The sequence below is a fragment of the Lepidochelys olivacea genome (assembly GCF_965140295.1).
Source record: "Lepidochelys olivacea isolate rLepOli2 genome assembly, chromosome: 14".
NCBI classification, from domain to species: domain Eukaryota; kingdom Metazoa; phylum Chordata; order Testudines; family Cheloniidae; genus Lepidochelys; species Lepidochelys olivacea.
In genome coordinates this window covers 4,750,244-4,765,120 of record NC_140424.1, presented here as the reverse complement: position 1 = coordinate 4,765,120, position 14,877 = coordinate 4,750,244, and the positions used below count along the sequence as shown (strand labels likewise).

The window sequence follows — 14,877 nt, the reverse complement described above, 5'->3', positions numbered from 1 at the left end:
AATTTCAATACTAGACATTGTTTAGGTACACTTTTGAGATACGTTTCAGAGTAACAGCCGTGTTAGTCTGTCTTCGCAAAAAGAAAAGGAGTACTTGTGGCACCTTAGAGACTAAGTACTCTTAGTCTTGCCACAAGTACTCCTTTTCTTTTTGCGAAGACAGACTAACACGGCTGTTACTCTGAAACCTGTTGGTTCGTCTCTAAGGTGCCACAAGTACTCCTTTTCTTTTTGAGATACGTAAACCCTGCCTCAGAGGATGTGCCAAACAATATTTCTGCTTTCCCTCTGAATTATTCAAGGTACGATAAACCCTTTTCCCTTCTAATATATCGGTATCCATACAATTGTATGTATCTGTTTATGCTTAGAATTTTGTAGGGCACCAACCACCAAAATACCTGGAGGCCAATATACTATATGAGGACCTGGTCCTGCAAAGGCTTAAGTGCATGCAAACTTTACACATCTGAATGACTCGAGTGGGATTACTCAAGGACATAAAATTATGCATGCATGTAAGCCTTTGCAGGATCAGAGCCCACATGGCCCAATCCCTTATGGTGCTGAGTACCCTCAATGCCCACCAAAGTCAACACAAATCAACGTTTCTCAGAACCTCATGATATCAAGCCACTAACTATATAATGTTGCAGTATAATCACTCGGTTGATTGTCAAAGGCTCACATGACACTTAAATGCCTAGTTTCCATTGAAATGGGAGGATGGGTGCTCCAGCGCTTTGGGTGCTGATCTAGGGCTTGTGAAACCTGGGCACAATTCTCTGTCTGGGTACACATTTCTGATGTGCCCTAGGGCATTTCACTTAACATTTTAGGGTCTCATTCCCCATCTGTAAAATGGAGACAGTAGTGCTTCTCTGCAGGAGTACTGTGAGGATAAATACATTAAAAGACTATGACATGTTTGGATCATATGGTAATGGAGGACATACGAGCAACTACGATAGTTATGCACCTGCATGACTTCAAAAATCCCCCTCCAACGTACTCCTGACATTCCGGCCTAGAGCCAGTTACCTAGAGTTCAGAATATTTGGACCAGCTTGATATTTTACCAAAACCATGCAGCTAAATCCCACTGCAATTACCTTGGTTTTCTATCATGGCTAATTTTCTTACAGTACTTTTCCCTATCACTTAATAATTTTTGGTCCTTTTTCTTAGATGGGGGAGTTTGATTGATATTTGGGTTTTGTGACCACCACACAGCACTCCGTTTTATGGTTCATAAACGGATTTACTGCCTGCCCCATTGTTTTTCCCTCTTCCGTATACATTTTGTTTTTGATCTGTCCATTCTCAAGGGTTCCAATCTTCTTCCAAAAAGCTATTTTGCAAAAAAAAACCCCAAGACCAGAGCTGTTGGGTTCTGATATATAATTGTTCATTGATTCATAAAGAGGCAATTTTCACATGTACAGTTGCAGTTTGTTATTCTTATTTATTAGTAGAAGTATTACATTAAAGCCTAGAAGCACTGGTCCCTGGTTTGCCTGATTCAGTGTGATCTGTGATTAAAAACTTTCTCTGAATCAGGCAGAGCAAGGAGTTGAACATGGGTCTGCCACATCCCAGGTGAATGTCCTAACCACCCGCAAAGGTTCCAAAATGGACATTTGGACCCAATTCTGTTTGGGCAAAAACATTCAAAGGGTTTTGTTTTTGTTCCAATGCAGAATGAAAACAACATTCAAAACCTCTGAAGTGGCTGCAAAACAGAGTTGTCATTCTTTGGGCAGCTCTAATCACAACCCATTGTGATACATGGTGTACAGACACTTGGGTAAGACACAGTTCCTGCATGAAAGATCTCCTATCTGAAATGGACAAGTCAAAAGGTGGGATGAAAAACAAAGGAGTAGAGACAGAAAGGGCCTTGCCCAGGGTCACACAGTAGATCAGAGGCAAAGTTGGGAACAGAACCCAGCTTTTTGACCCTTAGTTCAGTGCCCTGTCCATTAGATACTTTCATATATTGCTTTCATGGTCAGGAGGAATTGACTTGGAAGAGACTGTTCCCACCAGGTTATTCCAAAGTCTAGAACCTTAGAGTTGTACAGTGTTGTACTGCTGTTTCTTTTTGCCAGCTCTCATTTCTACAGCCCCTTTGGAGGATCCCAGCAGAAATTAGCCAAAGTTAATTGAGTCCCTTGGCACTCAAAGAAGGAAGGAAACTACACTTGTTTCAGAAATACTGGGCCAGATTCTGCCTTGGATTGAGGTAGCTTCAGGATGTATCAACAGTGCAAGCTATTTGAAAGACAGTTTTCCTGGCCACAGAAGGAGCATCCCTGTGTGCTGGATCTTCAGGCAGAATTGAGCTACAATAGCATCTCTTGCATCACTCCCTCTCTTTGCACCTAGCCAATGTCCAAGGAAAAGGAGGTAGAGCTAAGGCACCCATCCAGCAATCACCAGCTGACATACTGGTTTTGCGGCTATTACCAGTCAAGACAAATTAGAGCAACCTTCTGACTGCTCTAACTTGTGCCAGTAAATCCAATGCAGAGCAGCACCAGGCTTGGGGGTACATTAAGATGGTTTTAAAGCCAACTTTGCATACTTTGCCCTGTCAGGACTAGTGTGACAGCCATTAAAAACAGGGGCTTTCCAAGCCACAACAGTTAAATGTACATTATTTTCCAGTTCCACAAATCCCCCTAATAAAGCTGCAGTAAATGTCCATTTTTAATAGTATCCAACAACGGTAAACTGAGGCAATGAGAAATTAAGAACCAGATGTACAATGGTATTTAGGCACTTAAAGATGCAGAAGGGTGCCTAGTGGAATTTACAAAAGTGCCTAAGTGATTTAGGCACCAAACTCTCATTGACTTTCCATGGGAGTTAATCAACTAACCTGCATAGGTGCTTTTATTAATTCTACCATCTGCATCTCAAGGTGCCTAGATACTTTTGTACTTCTGGCCCTAAGTGATTTGCCTATTGCCATGCACCAATTCTAGACATGCCCTGAAATATTTCACTGGAAATTCGAAGGTGCTAATATTAAGCTTAACAGTAACAAGTGAGTGAGTCCCTTCAACGCTCTAAGCAGATCATGCTCTGTGTGATGGCCTGTGTGTTGTATAATTAGTGAGGATAGAACTTGGCTCAATAGGAGAGACTGGCTTAAAACTACCTGGTGAATGCAGAACAGTGGGATACAGAAAAGTAAGGAGGAGCTCTCCACCTTTTCTATAAACACCCGTGATCAAAACCACATTGTATAGGCTCAACCCTCTACATCCATCCTTTCCATGAGACACTGTAAATACTGGCCACGGATAATCACTGTAATTAAGATGGAATATGTTTCCATTTTCCAGTTGCATTAGCAAATGTTGGGGTGTTATTTGTGGTAATAACCCAGAAAGGATCTGGGGGGTTGAATTCCCCCATCTGGAAATGGTTAGGTCAGGCTTTATGGCTATTATAGCAGAGGCTGGCATTCAAGGAAGGCAAAAGGTGAGGTTTAGAACATAGGTTCTGGGATCCCAGCCTGCGACTGTAGATACATAGGGTGAGGAAGTGGGTCCTGAACGATACTGCTCTGCTATCTTAAATAGTAGCCAGAAGCTTTATAAATATTATTATCTTACAAAATGAAGAGGTGGGGGAAGGGAAATAGTGTTTTGGCATTAGAACAATTTCTCCATTACCTCAATTAGCTCAAATGATCTGGAAAGGTTCTCTCTGGAGAAATCAATCCAGCGAAAGGGCTGGTGATTGCTTTAGGTGTTGATATGAGCATTACTCAGCACCGTAGATTGCAATGAAGTCTGCAGTCTGGGCAGAGCCAGAAATTAATTAACTATATCACTGTGGTTACCAAAGTCCTTGTACTCGCTAGGATTCTGATTTGACACCTTCCATGCTATTTCTGAAGCTGTCCACCCTTAGAAAGAACTGTTTACATAATGTCAGGAACCAATAGAAAAGGGCTAGCTAGACAATAAGACAGAAAATATCATAATGCCACTATATAAATGTCTGGTGCATCCAGACCTTGAATATTGCATGCAGTTATGGTCGCCCCATCTCAGAAAAGATATATTAAAATTGGAAAAGTACAGAGAAGGACAACAAAAGTGATTAGGGATATGGAACAGCTTCCATAAGAGGACGTTAAAAAGACTATGACTGTTCACCTTAGAAAAGAGATGACTAAGGGGCGGATATGATAGAGGTCTCTAAAATCATGAGTAGTGTGGGGAAAGTGAATAGGTAAGTGTTATTTACCCCTTCACATAACGCATGAACCAGGGGTCACCAAATGAAATGAATAGGCGGCAGATTTAAAAGAAACAAAAGGAAGTACTTCTTCACACAATGTAGAGTCAACCTGTGGAACTCATTGCCAGAAGATATTGTGAAGGCCAAAAGTATAACAGGCTTCAAAAAAGAATTATCCTTTGATGGAACTATCCTCCATGAACTTATCTATTAGGCAAGATGGTCAGGGACACAATCCAGTGCCCTAGGTTTCCCTAAGCCTCTGACAGCCAGAAACTCGGACTGCATGAGGGGATGGATCGCTCAGTAATTACCCTGTTCTGTTCATTCCCTCTGAAGCATCTGGAATTGGCCACTCTCAGAAGCCAGGCTACTGGGCTAGATGGACCATTGGTCTGACGCAATATGGCCATTCTTATGTTCTTACTGAAGGCCAATCTCATTCAGAGAGCTGGTTATCGAACAGATTATTTCCTACAAAACTTAGACTTTCTAAAAGGTATTCATGCTCATTCTTCTTCGTTAATCTTGAGAAAGAAAGCGGAGCACAGAGCATGTGCCCTGGCTAATGAACCCCTTTTTCCATGTGCTCAAACAATGCCTTTTCCTATAGACAACAAAGGTGGCCTTGTGGATAAGGTGCTGCAATAGGACTCAGGAGATCTGGTTTGAATTCCTGATTCTGTAACTTCGGACAAGTTACCCAATCTTTCTTTGCCTCAATTCCTCATCTGTGAAATGGGAATCATAATACTGCCAGAAGCTGGGAATGGGTGACAGAGGATGGATCACTTGATGATTCCCTGTTCTGGTCATTCCCTCTGAAGCACGTGGCACTGGCCACTGTCAGAAGACAGGATATGAAGCTAGATGGACCTTTGGTCTGACCCATTATGGCCGGTCTTATGTTCTTATGTTAACAGCTTCACTGTGTCTCCTTGAAATCTTGTGAAACTAGCAGGTTTACATGGTAACCATATGAAATGAGGTGAAGCTCCCTAGGTTTGGCTGAGTTTCAGTTGGAGAGTTGGGGTTTATTCAAACTCACAGTGAAACTCAGGAGGAAAGATACAAATCCACACGGGTCAAAACCAAAGCAAATGTTTGTGCACAAACAGCCAATTTTGTGCACAAGTAACAGTCCATTATTAAACCTGGAACAGGATCAATAACTAACATCCTACTAAAAATTAAAGGCTTTGGATACTCATAAAATGGGATGGGAACTGACTCTCTACAGGACTGACTCTCTTCACTGTAGTTTTAATCTTTGGGCAGCACTTAGATACCATGGAGATGGATAGATGGATAGCTAGAACCAGTGTTTCCAGCACTTGTGATTTTATTGCAAGCCTCACGGTATTTGATATTTTACTTAAAGTCCCAGATCCTGAAGACTGGATGAAAAATCTCAGCTTTCTTTAAAAACAAAAGCATCTTCATGATTGTGAAGGATCAGAAATAGGGTGACCAGACATCCCGGTTTTAAAGGGACAGTCTCGTATTTAAGCCCTCCTGCAGCAGTCCCGACTTTTTCTTAAAAATGAGCAAATTGTCCCATATTTTCTGTCTCCCCCACCCCCAATACTGGCAGGTCCTGCTGCTGGCCGGATCCCCGCTCGCCAGCCGCCCACCCTCCAGTGGTGAGTGGGGTGGGGAGGTTCAGTGGCCGATGATGGGAGTGGCTGTGCAAGGCTGGTGGCGGGGAAAAGCTGCAGCGTGCGGAGCCAGCCGCTCCCCCTGCTGGCCATCAGTGCAGCCCCCGCTGGGTGCCGGCTCTTGGCCAGCAGGGCCCCACTCCCCGTCCCTTTTCCAGCCAGCACTTGCTGCATGCTCTGAGCTGTGGTGGCTGATGAGCGCAGGCAGGCAGCCGGTTATGTGTCACCTCTGCTGCCCACCCATTGGCCCTTTACATGCTCCCCCTCTGGCTGTCCTCTCCCTGCCTTGCCCCTTCAGCCCCCCCAAACCCCGCTGCTCCTCCATATCCCCCGCCCCAGCGCTGTGTGGAGAACCAGCCCCAGGTTGGAGCGCTCAGCTCACCAACAGCCTGGCCGGCAAGTGCCTTTCTTCCCCCACTGCCAAAGCCCAAGACCCTCCGGCCTGGGGCACTGGCCAGGAGGAGCAGAGCCCTGCGTGTGCCAAAGCCCCCCACAGTGCTGTCACGGGGAAGCCTCTCTGCCCCTCAGCTAAGCTCTGGAGTGGCGGGGAGGGGGAGGAGAGCGATTTCCAGCCTGTTCGCATCCCGACCCTGCAGACTCCACAGCAGCCTCTTCACCCCCCTTCCCCCCCGGCCCTGGGTCCTGTCCCCATGGAGCGAGGGGCTGCTCCATCCCCTAGGCACCCTCCCCTGCTGAGCCGCCTCTCTGGCCGGGTTCAGGGAAGCCCCTGCAGTCAGGTTCCCAGGGCCCTGATGCACAATGCATCCTTAGGGCTTAACCCCTTCCTGCGCACGCTGTGGCCAGGGGACAGGAGGCAGCTGGGTCATGTCGGTGGCCAGCAGCAGCCAGGGGGGTGTTAGCTGCCTATTGGCATTGTGTAGGCAGGAAGGCATGGGAGCTGTTTCCAGCCACGAGGGAGCAGCGGGTGAGGGACGGGGGGAGGGGAAGAGATGAGCTCTGCAAAGACCAGGGCCAGGTCATCCCTTCCCCAACTCCTCCTGCCCTGCGGCTAGAAGCAGCTCCCATCCCTTCCTTCCCACACAGTGCCGAAAAGCTGCTGCTGACCACATTCTGGTGTGAACCCTGGCAGAAATCTGGGGAAGGGGGGCATGTGACCCTCTGTGCCCCCCACCCACATGTTACCTCAGGAAGACATGGCACCAGATACCAGGTCCGTAACCAGCTAGGCCTGGAGGGTGGAGAGCCTCGGGCAGAGAGGGTCATGTTGGTCGGTCACTGCCCGCCCCCCCCCCCGCCTCCCCTGTGAGAGAGGTGTACAGGAGTAGACCTGTACTCCTGTGGGGGAGGGATAGCTCAGTGGTTTGAGCATTGGCCTGCTAAACTCAGGGTTGTGAGTTCAATCCTTGAGGGGGCCATTTAGGGATTGGGGGCAAAAATTGGGATTGGCCCTGCTTTGAGCAGGGGGTTGGACTAGATGACCTCCTGAGGTTCCTTCTAACCCTGATATTCTATGAGTGTGTATGTGACCTTTCCCTGGGGGCGGGGGAAGGTGTCACCCTTCCCTGTGTGAACCCTAAAGCCTTAAAGATAAGAAGGTAAATTAAAAACTATGCAGTATTTCTTTTTAGCAGAGGCTCAGTCAACTTGATGTTAATTTGAATGTTTGTACTGCATAGTTGATGGTCGTTGAACTTGCTTGACTATGAGTAATTTTACCAGGTGTCCCATATTCAGCATAGGGAAATATGGTCACCCTTCTCAGAAAACAAAAGGACAAAGAAAAGAACTCAGAATGTTTTTATTTAATTGCATGTGTTTCAAGCCAATTTCATGATTTTTGAGGGGCCAGACTCATGATTGTTGAATATTTGAGGTTGGCAATACCGTAGAGCCACCATTCTGTTTAGCAGATAAAAAACAGTTTGTTAGATGCCCTTAAGAGAAACCAACTACTAGGATTTATTTTGAAGGCGCTTGATATTACCTCACCTACCTTGTCTCTCTAGTATGGCGCCTGTCTGTCATCTATGTCTTCTCTTCTCCCCCTCCTGACCAGTGAGTCAGGGCATGATCAATGTTTTCAAATAGTAGACCGTATAGGTGTGCAGCACTAGGGACCCCTAGGAGCAATGGAATATTTTTGTAGGCCTATAAACCTCTCAATTAACGCTGTAAATTGGGAAAATGGCTCTCAGGCTGGACACTGCCCAAGACCTAATGTGCTTTCACCGCTTCAACGAGCAAACCTTTTTGCAACTGATTGATGTGGGTGGGGGGAGAGGGATTTTGTAACTGTATTTAGTTCAAATTTCATCCAGCAGTTTTTATGGAACATTTTCTCAAAAGTCTTTACAGGGACAGAGACAAAATGGCCAAAGTAAATGAAAGGTATGTTTTCCAAAGAGCAATAAATAATATCCAACTATTATTTGTATGATGTTAGTACCCCACGGCACCAGTCAAGACCAAGGCCCTGTGTGCTAAGCACTGTACAAACACATGGAGAGAAAGTCCCTATCACAAAGAGCGGACTATGTAAATATAAAAGGCAGATAAAAGGTAGAAAGGGAAACCGAGGCACAGAAAGGCAAAGTAACTTCCCCAAGGTCATAAAGCAGTCTAGCAGTGGGAATAGAACCCCAGTCCCTTGACTCCTACTCCAGCACCCTACCCGGAAAGCCTTTAGGTTCGCTTCTGCATCTGGGACAGCGTATACCCTGGCAGTCTCAGGAGGAATGCAGCGAGAGGGTTGTGACTCAGAATCCTATTTCCTTCCCTGCTCCCCCTAATTCTCCAGCAGATGTAATTTACTGGGGCCCTGAAGAGGATGTTGCTTACTTCTGCCCTCCCATCCAGTGCTTTAGTAATGGGGCTGAGCCCTAAGGCAGCGAACTATAACGCAGCTGCCCAGGAAGTTAAGGAGGGGCTTTTCTCCTCCACAGGGTTGATGGCACCCTTGTGCGTAGATAAAGGGCTAATCGGGGTTCAAGGATAAGCAAGATTTGGATGAAGTTAAATCTCAATGTACATGGTGTGGTCAGGTATAAGGGTCCCGATCAGGCTTTGTGTAACTCTGGTTTCACTCCATGGACTTTGGTGCCTTTTCATTTATAGCCGTGCAAGTGTGATCAGAATTAGGCCTGAGGAAGGGGAAAGGAGAGTTTAAATGATCAGCTGGTGCTGAGCTGTTCTGCAGGAATCCATCGTTGCCTCTTAGTTGCCCCGATTTTAATAAGCGCACAAAAGGAGTGAAGCTCTCATGGCCGAGCACAGCTGGGAAGACCCAGACATTGAGGATGAGAAGGAAACAGACTATCCCACTGACTCCGTCCTTTTGAAGTCCTTTTTAATTCCCCGAGCATCCTGACTCCTCTATGGCCAACTGTCTGACCACTGCCTGGAGGCAATGACCAAGCCATTCTTTGGCTCTCTTTCCCTGCTGGGAGAAGCAGGAGGGGGATGAAGATGCAAGGGAAGCCCCTGCCGCACAGAAATGTCCCTCCAGGTTAGTCAAGTGTCACAATGTTTCCAGCCCTTTAAAAAGCCTCAATTAACCAATAATCAGCACAGCATGGCAAGTTGGGAACTGATAGTTACTTCTGCTGACTCCGTGGCCAAAGGCTAAAAAGCGCTCAAGGAGCTAAATTAGTCATCTAATTGGGATTGTTCCATCCCTACACCAGTACCCACTCCTGCAGGCTCACAAAAATGTGTTGTTTGACCTCAGTAATAAGATTCCAATGGCCTCTATTTTCCTGCCGCTCTCCTCTTAGCAAACTCTCCTAATGAGCTTTACGAGGCCAAAGGGGACAGTGTATGCCAAGTTGTGACCTCAGATGCACAAGCATGACTCCAAGGAAGGAATCCAGCCCAAAAGATCTGGAGTCAGATCCTTGCCTAGTGTATATTGCTATAGCTCCTTTGGCTTCAGTTAGCTACGCTGATTTACAGCAGCTGGAGATCTGGTCCCAAATTCATTCCCACGTGCATGAGAAATCTACTCCTTGCAAATATTGTTGAGGCCCCTGGGGGCAGAATGTGTGTGACAGAGACTCCAGCTGAGGGATACAGCAAGCCATAGCACAGGAGGACGAGGGTTGGAACTGGCAATAAAGACTAGGCACCTGGGTTAAATGTTCATAACGTTTTCTATCACTTCAGTTTTCTTGATTGGGCCAAACACGTCTTTTCTTTATGGAAAAGTCCTATAGAAAATGAGAACTTTTCTCTGGGTGTTTTGAACCATTCTATAGAATTTTAATTTTTTGTAAAGATCTGTAGAAAAGTTCTCTATCTATAAAATGTAATAGGGTTTTTGAGTAACTTCTATAAAGCTCTTCTAAATGTCCATGATTTCAGCCATATTAAATTATATAGGACTTTATTGTAGAAGGAATTATAATTAAAACTAGACTTAAAAGTGTGAAATCTTTGCCAGTGTAAGTTACGGACCTACCTGTCTGTATAATGTGTCTATCTGTGCTTGGTAATTTAGTCCTTCCATCCAATGTCTGAGCAGAAACAAAATTAATTTTGCTGATAGCGTTGGGTTTTTTTGGTCTTGTTTTGTTTTTCCCACAATGGCTAGCTGAGGAAAAAGAAAACAATACATTAATTCTCCCTGTATACCCCAGCTCTGCATGTTCAGCCTGATTCACCAGCGCATTGGAATCAAAAGAGTTATACGAGCAATAAGCTAGAGAATCAAGCCCTTTGATTAGAGTTGGGGCTGAACCAAAACCCCAGATCCAAACTCCCCCCCACACACACACACTTTGGGGAAGCCAAATGGGGAACTGAATTTTCAACTCTAGCTCCACATTTAATTGCTCCTCAGCTTTTTCCTCTCAAAAGGAGACACATTTCTATTCAGTATCCTTGAAATCAATGGAAAGACTCCAACTGACTTCACTGAGCATTAGAGAGGGCCCTGTAGGTGCTCTCTATCCCAATAGATCATTACCCCTTGGGAAAAGGTCATGGCAGCTCTGCTGTAATTTTCACTTCTCTGTCTGATCTTATTGAAAGCTTGAAGGGTACCCAGGATAATTCCAGTCACCTCTGACCCTTCCACACTCTGGGTTGCCTACGGGCTGTTTCCCAAGAATATTTCTAATTCGCTCTTCATCAGAAGCTGCAACCTCTGTGATCATCCAGGTTAGGTTAAGACTAAAACACCAGGAGCTCCAATAACAGGGCTCCATATATTAATTACAGGCCTCACCTAGTGCTGACAGAATAGTGGCTATAGCTGACAGCCCCAGCCCTTCACACTCAGATGGAATTGCTTTCTGGGAGCGGATAAAGAGTTAATTTCCCCCCAGATTATCTCTTCCTGGTTTCCAGCATGTTTCACTCTTGCACCTACCTAAGTTCCAGGTGGATTTTTCTGAGAAGGGTCATGTTTCCATCTGACATGGAGTTTGCATACAAAGGGACTTCCACTAAAATCAGTTATAGCCAGATCTTTGGCCCTGGCCTAAGGAGCAGACTAGGACAGCTTTAAAGTCCATTAAAGGAACCACTGAGGATTGTGGGGGTTGGCATGACAGAGGTTGGAGGGAGCAGGGCTGGAACTTGCTGCACTCTTGATGTCCTGAGTCAACAGAATCCAAAACCCGGCAAACGGGGATTATTTCTAAATCATGTGAATGGTTCATCAATGTACCTTGCCTGGCAAATCTGATGGGTTTTGCAGGGTATAATCTCAGCTGAATCAAGGACAGAGGAGTTATACCTATTCTTAGGCAATGCTGTTCATGCCATTAACATTCCAGTTGTGTTGTCACGTATAAGCCCCTATTTTCAGAGGGGTTATAACTCCTTTGCTGTTTGTTCCATGTTAAAACTGGCACATAGCATTTCCATCCTCCAAGAGCTATTTCTCTTTCAAGAAAACTGTGTTCTGGCCTTCTTAGTCTGCAGCTGAAGCAATGGGAGGGTCCTGTTTCCATTAGCACGGATTAGAAAATGTTTTTCTTGTTTTGGCTGAAAATTTTGATTTTTCACTGGGAAAAAAAAATTATTTTCAGCAGCTGAAAATTTTGGACAAAAACTCCCAGAGATTGTTCCATTTTTAGCCAAAAGTCCAAAAATGTTTGGTTTTCCAGTTTTAATTTCCCAAAAAATTTAAAGAATAGCAAATACCATATGAAAAATTTTGCTTAGCCAAAACCAATGGGGAAAACAAATTCCAATGGCACAATTTTTAAACAGCTGTCTCCTGGGTTTCCATCCACAAAGCGCAAACATGTACTTTCAGTCTAAAATGAATTTTAAATTAGTGGGATTAAAAACTAAGGAAAATCAGAAGTAAAGTCTCTGAGAGACATTACAGTGTGTGTGTCTCTTCCGTAACAGACTGCAGCGGTTCTGGGAACCAAATAGCTGCTGAACTCTGAAGACAGGGAGAGATCTTAGCTCTTTAAAATACGTACCCAGAAAAGAAAAGGCATAGCAGCTTCATAGCATCATAAATGCATGGGCATTCTGCACAGAAAGCGGTTACAGGATTGGACCATTCCCCTGCCAGAAATTTGCCATTAGTTTAGGCCCTGCCCTGAAGCATGAAGCTTAATACAGCCTTACTGATTTTTGTTCATATTAGTTTCACTGCCGATACTGTTCCTATTCATACAGGTCAAGAGAACTGGGTTCTAATCCCACCACTACCACTGGTCATCTGTGTAACTTTTAGCAAGTCACTCCCCACACTCTCTTTCGCCTCCCAGCTTTTGATTTTGGACCAGGGACACTCTTCCTATGTGTTTGCACAGGGCCTAGCACAATGTGGCCCTGATTTCCATTGAGGCCTCTAGGCGCTACTGTAATACAAATAATATTAAATAATGATGCTAACATCCAGGAAGAGTCCTAATCTACCAGCCTGAAACCTGAGACATTTCACTGAGAGCTTGTCTCTGATTTCTGATCTCGGGTCTCTTCAGATAATCTGAATTTGCCTCCCCAGACTCTGAAATTAGCAAAATCTTTGTAAGCCTCAAAAAAAGTGAAGCCTCAGCATTCTTTGAACTCGACGTACGGTAGTCAGAGTATCTGGAGCAGATAAAGAACTGCCTTACATTTAGTGCTGGTGGCTTTTTCCAACCCCATAGATGTTTACTTCCATTTCCTCCACACTAGGTTTCCCCCGAGTTCTTTCTTCCTGTGCAATAACTGATAAGAATGAGCATTCAAGTCACAGAACCATTTGCTACTGGCTGTCCACAAGTAGAGCTTGTGAAGGGGGCTATTTTTTTATTTTATTTTTTTGGTGGTGAAAAGGTTGCATACACTTTTTTTTTCCTGGTGCAAAGGCTCAGAAAGGGTGGAAAGCAAAATATTTTGATAATTATTCAGGCCATCGGGTTACATAAAAGGTTCCATAGCCCTGTGCATCAAACCTTAACAGTTAAAACCACAAATTCTGTTTTTTCAGCTATAAAACATTCAGAGCAATATATATATATATATAATAAAATCTATTTTCCATTCGCCTGAAACTTATAAAATTTAATGTGGTGAAAAATGACAGTTTACTCCCAGAAGGAAACTGCTCAGAGAAGCTTGTTTCATATGTACACTGGTACAGAGAAATATGTCCATTTTCAAATAAAAGTAATTAAATGTTGGAAGAGGATGTCACAGCATAAAATGTGAGAACTACGAAGAATATGACGTTTTAAATCTTAACGGGAAACCTTCTGGGACAATGGTTCAAGAAGAAGTCAGTTCTGGAGATCTCTCTATACCAGTGTTTCCAAGGTGGTCTCAGTTTTGATAGGATGATGATTCTGCCAACTTGAAGCCAATGGCTAGATCCGATAAGGTGCTGTGGACCCACAACTTTTTTATCGCCTGGCTCTCCAGTTGATACAGCACTTCTCAGGTTGGTATGAGACATTAAAAGGCACTGAGACCATGGACATAGGAATGGCCCTATTGGGTCAGACCCAATGCCCATCTAGGCCAGCATCCTGTCTCCAATACCAGACATTTCAGAAGACGATGTCAGAATGCTGCAGCAACAGACATGGGATAATCTGCTCCCCAGATAGATCTCATCATGATCTTCAATAGTCTTATAGTGCCATGGCATTGTGACTGGAGCAAACCAGAAACCCATGACTTGATTGTCCTCACACAGCAGAGACTGTTGTAGAGACACCAATGGATGCACTGAAGGTACACCTGATTTATGCTGGATTAAGTGTGAGCAGAATCTGATCCTCTCTGTTAGACAACCTTACCAGAGCCCTGTTTTGGCACAAGACATTCCAGTGATGATTTGGAGTCCTGGTTTCAGCCATACTGGAAATATAGGGAGAATAACATTTCTTGTGCCATTTCAGTGTATGTGTTTCTGTTTTAAAGAGACAAAACATTTATGAAGTGCTGATTGTTTGAGTTTGTCTTAATTTGGTTTAAATTCTGGGGTGAAGGCTCATGTAAACATTATCTCATGGACTATTGCGCCCATCCCACAATTCTCCTCATTTCACTATCCCCCCCTCCAAAAAAAACTCTTCCTTAAAGACTCAGTTTGAGACGATATGTTCGTCACCTGGTGTGCCCTGACTCCTCATACAGCAGTGAGGAGTTGGAAGTTTAAATTCCCTTCACTGCCAATGAGTAAAGTAAAAAGAAAAGGAGGACTTGAAAGTCCTCCTTTTCTTTTTGCGAATACAGACTAACACGGCTGCTACTCTGAAACCAATGAGTAAAGTATATCTCTAAGTGTGGTAGATCACATCACACTTCCACCCAGGGCAACAGAGTGGCTGCACAATACAATATGCCCTGAGGGGGGGGAAAGCATCCAGTATTCTGTTGACAGGTTTCAGAGTAGCAGCCGTGTTAGTCTGTATTCGCAAAAAGAAAAGGAGGACTTGTGACACCTTAGAGACTAACCAATTTATTAGAGCATAAGCTTTCGTGAGCTACAGCTCACTTCCTCAGATGCATATCGTGGAAACTGCAGCAGGCTTTATATATACAC

At 44.5% G+C, this 14,877-nt stretch overlaps 1 protein-coding gene across 3 annotated transcripts in view; it reads right to left on the bottom strand.

The window, feature by feature from the left end:
* LOC311531193 (uncharacterized protein) overlaps window positions 1–14,877 on the bottom strand; it is a 270,167-nt gene that overhangs the window by 74,476 nt on the left and 180,814 nt on the right. The window contains exon 10 of one of the 3 annotated variants that reach the window (XM_084648369.1): window positions 13,422–14,241. The exons of the other annotated variants lie outside the window; for them this stretch is intronic. The gene's annotated coding sequence lies outside the window, so the exon portion shown is untranslated. Of the gene's footprint in view, window positions 1–13,421; window positions 14,242–14,877 lie in introns of those variants that run through there. 3 annotated transcript variants of the gene reach the window in all.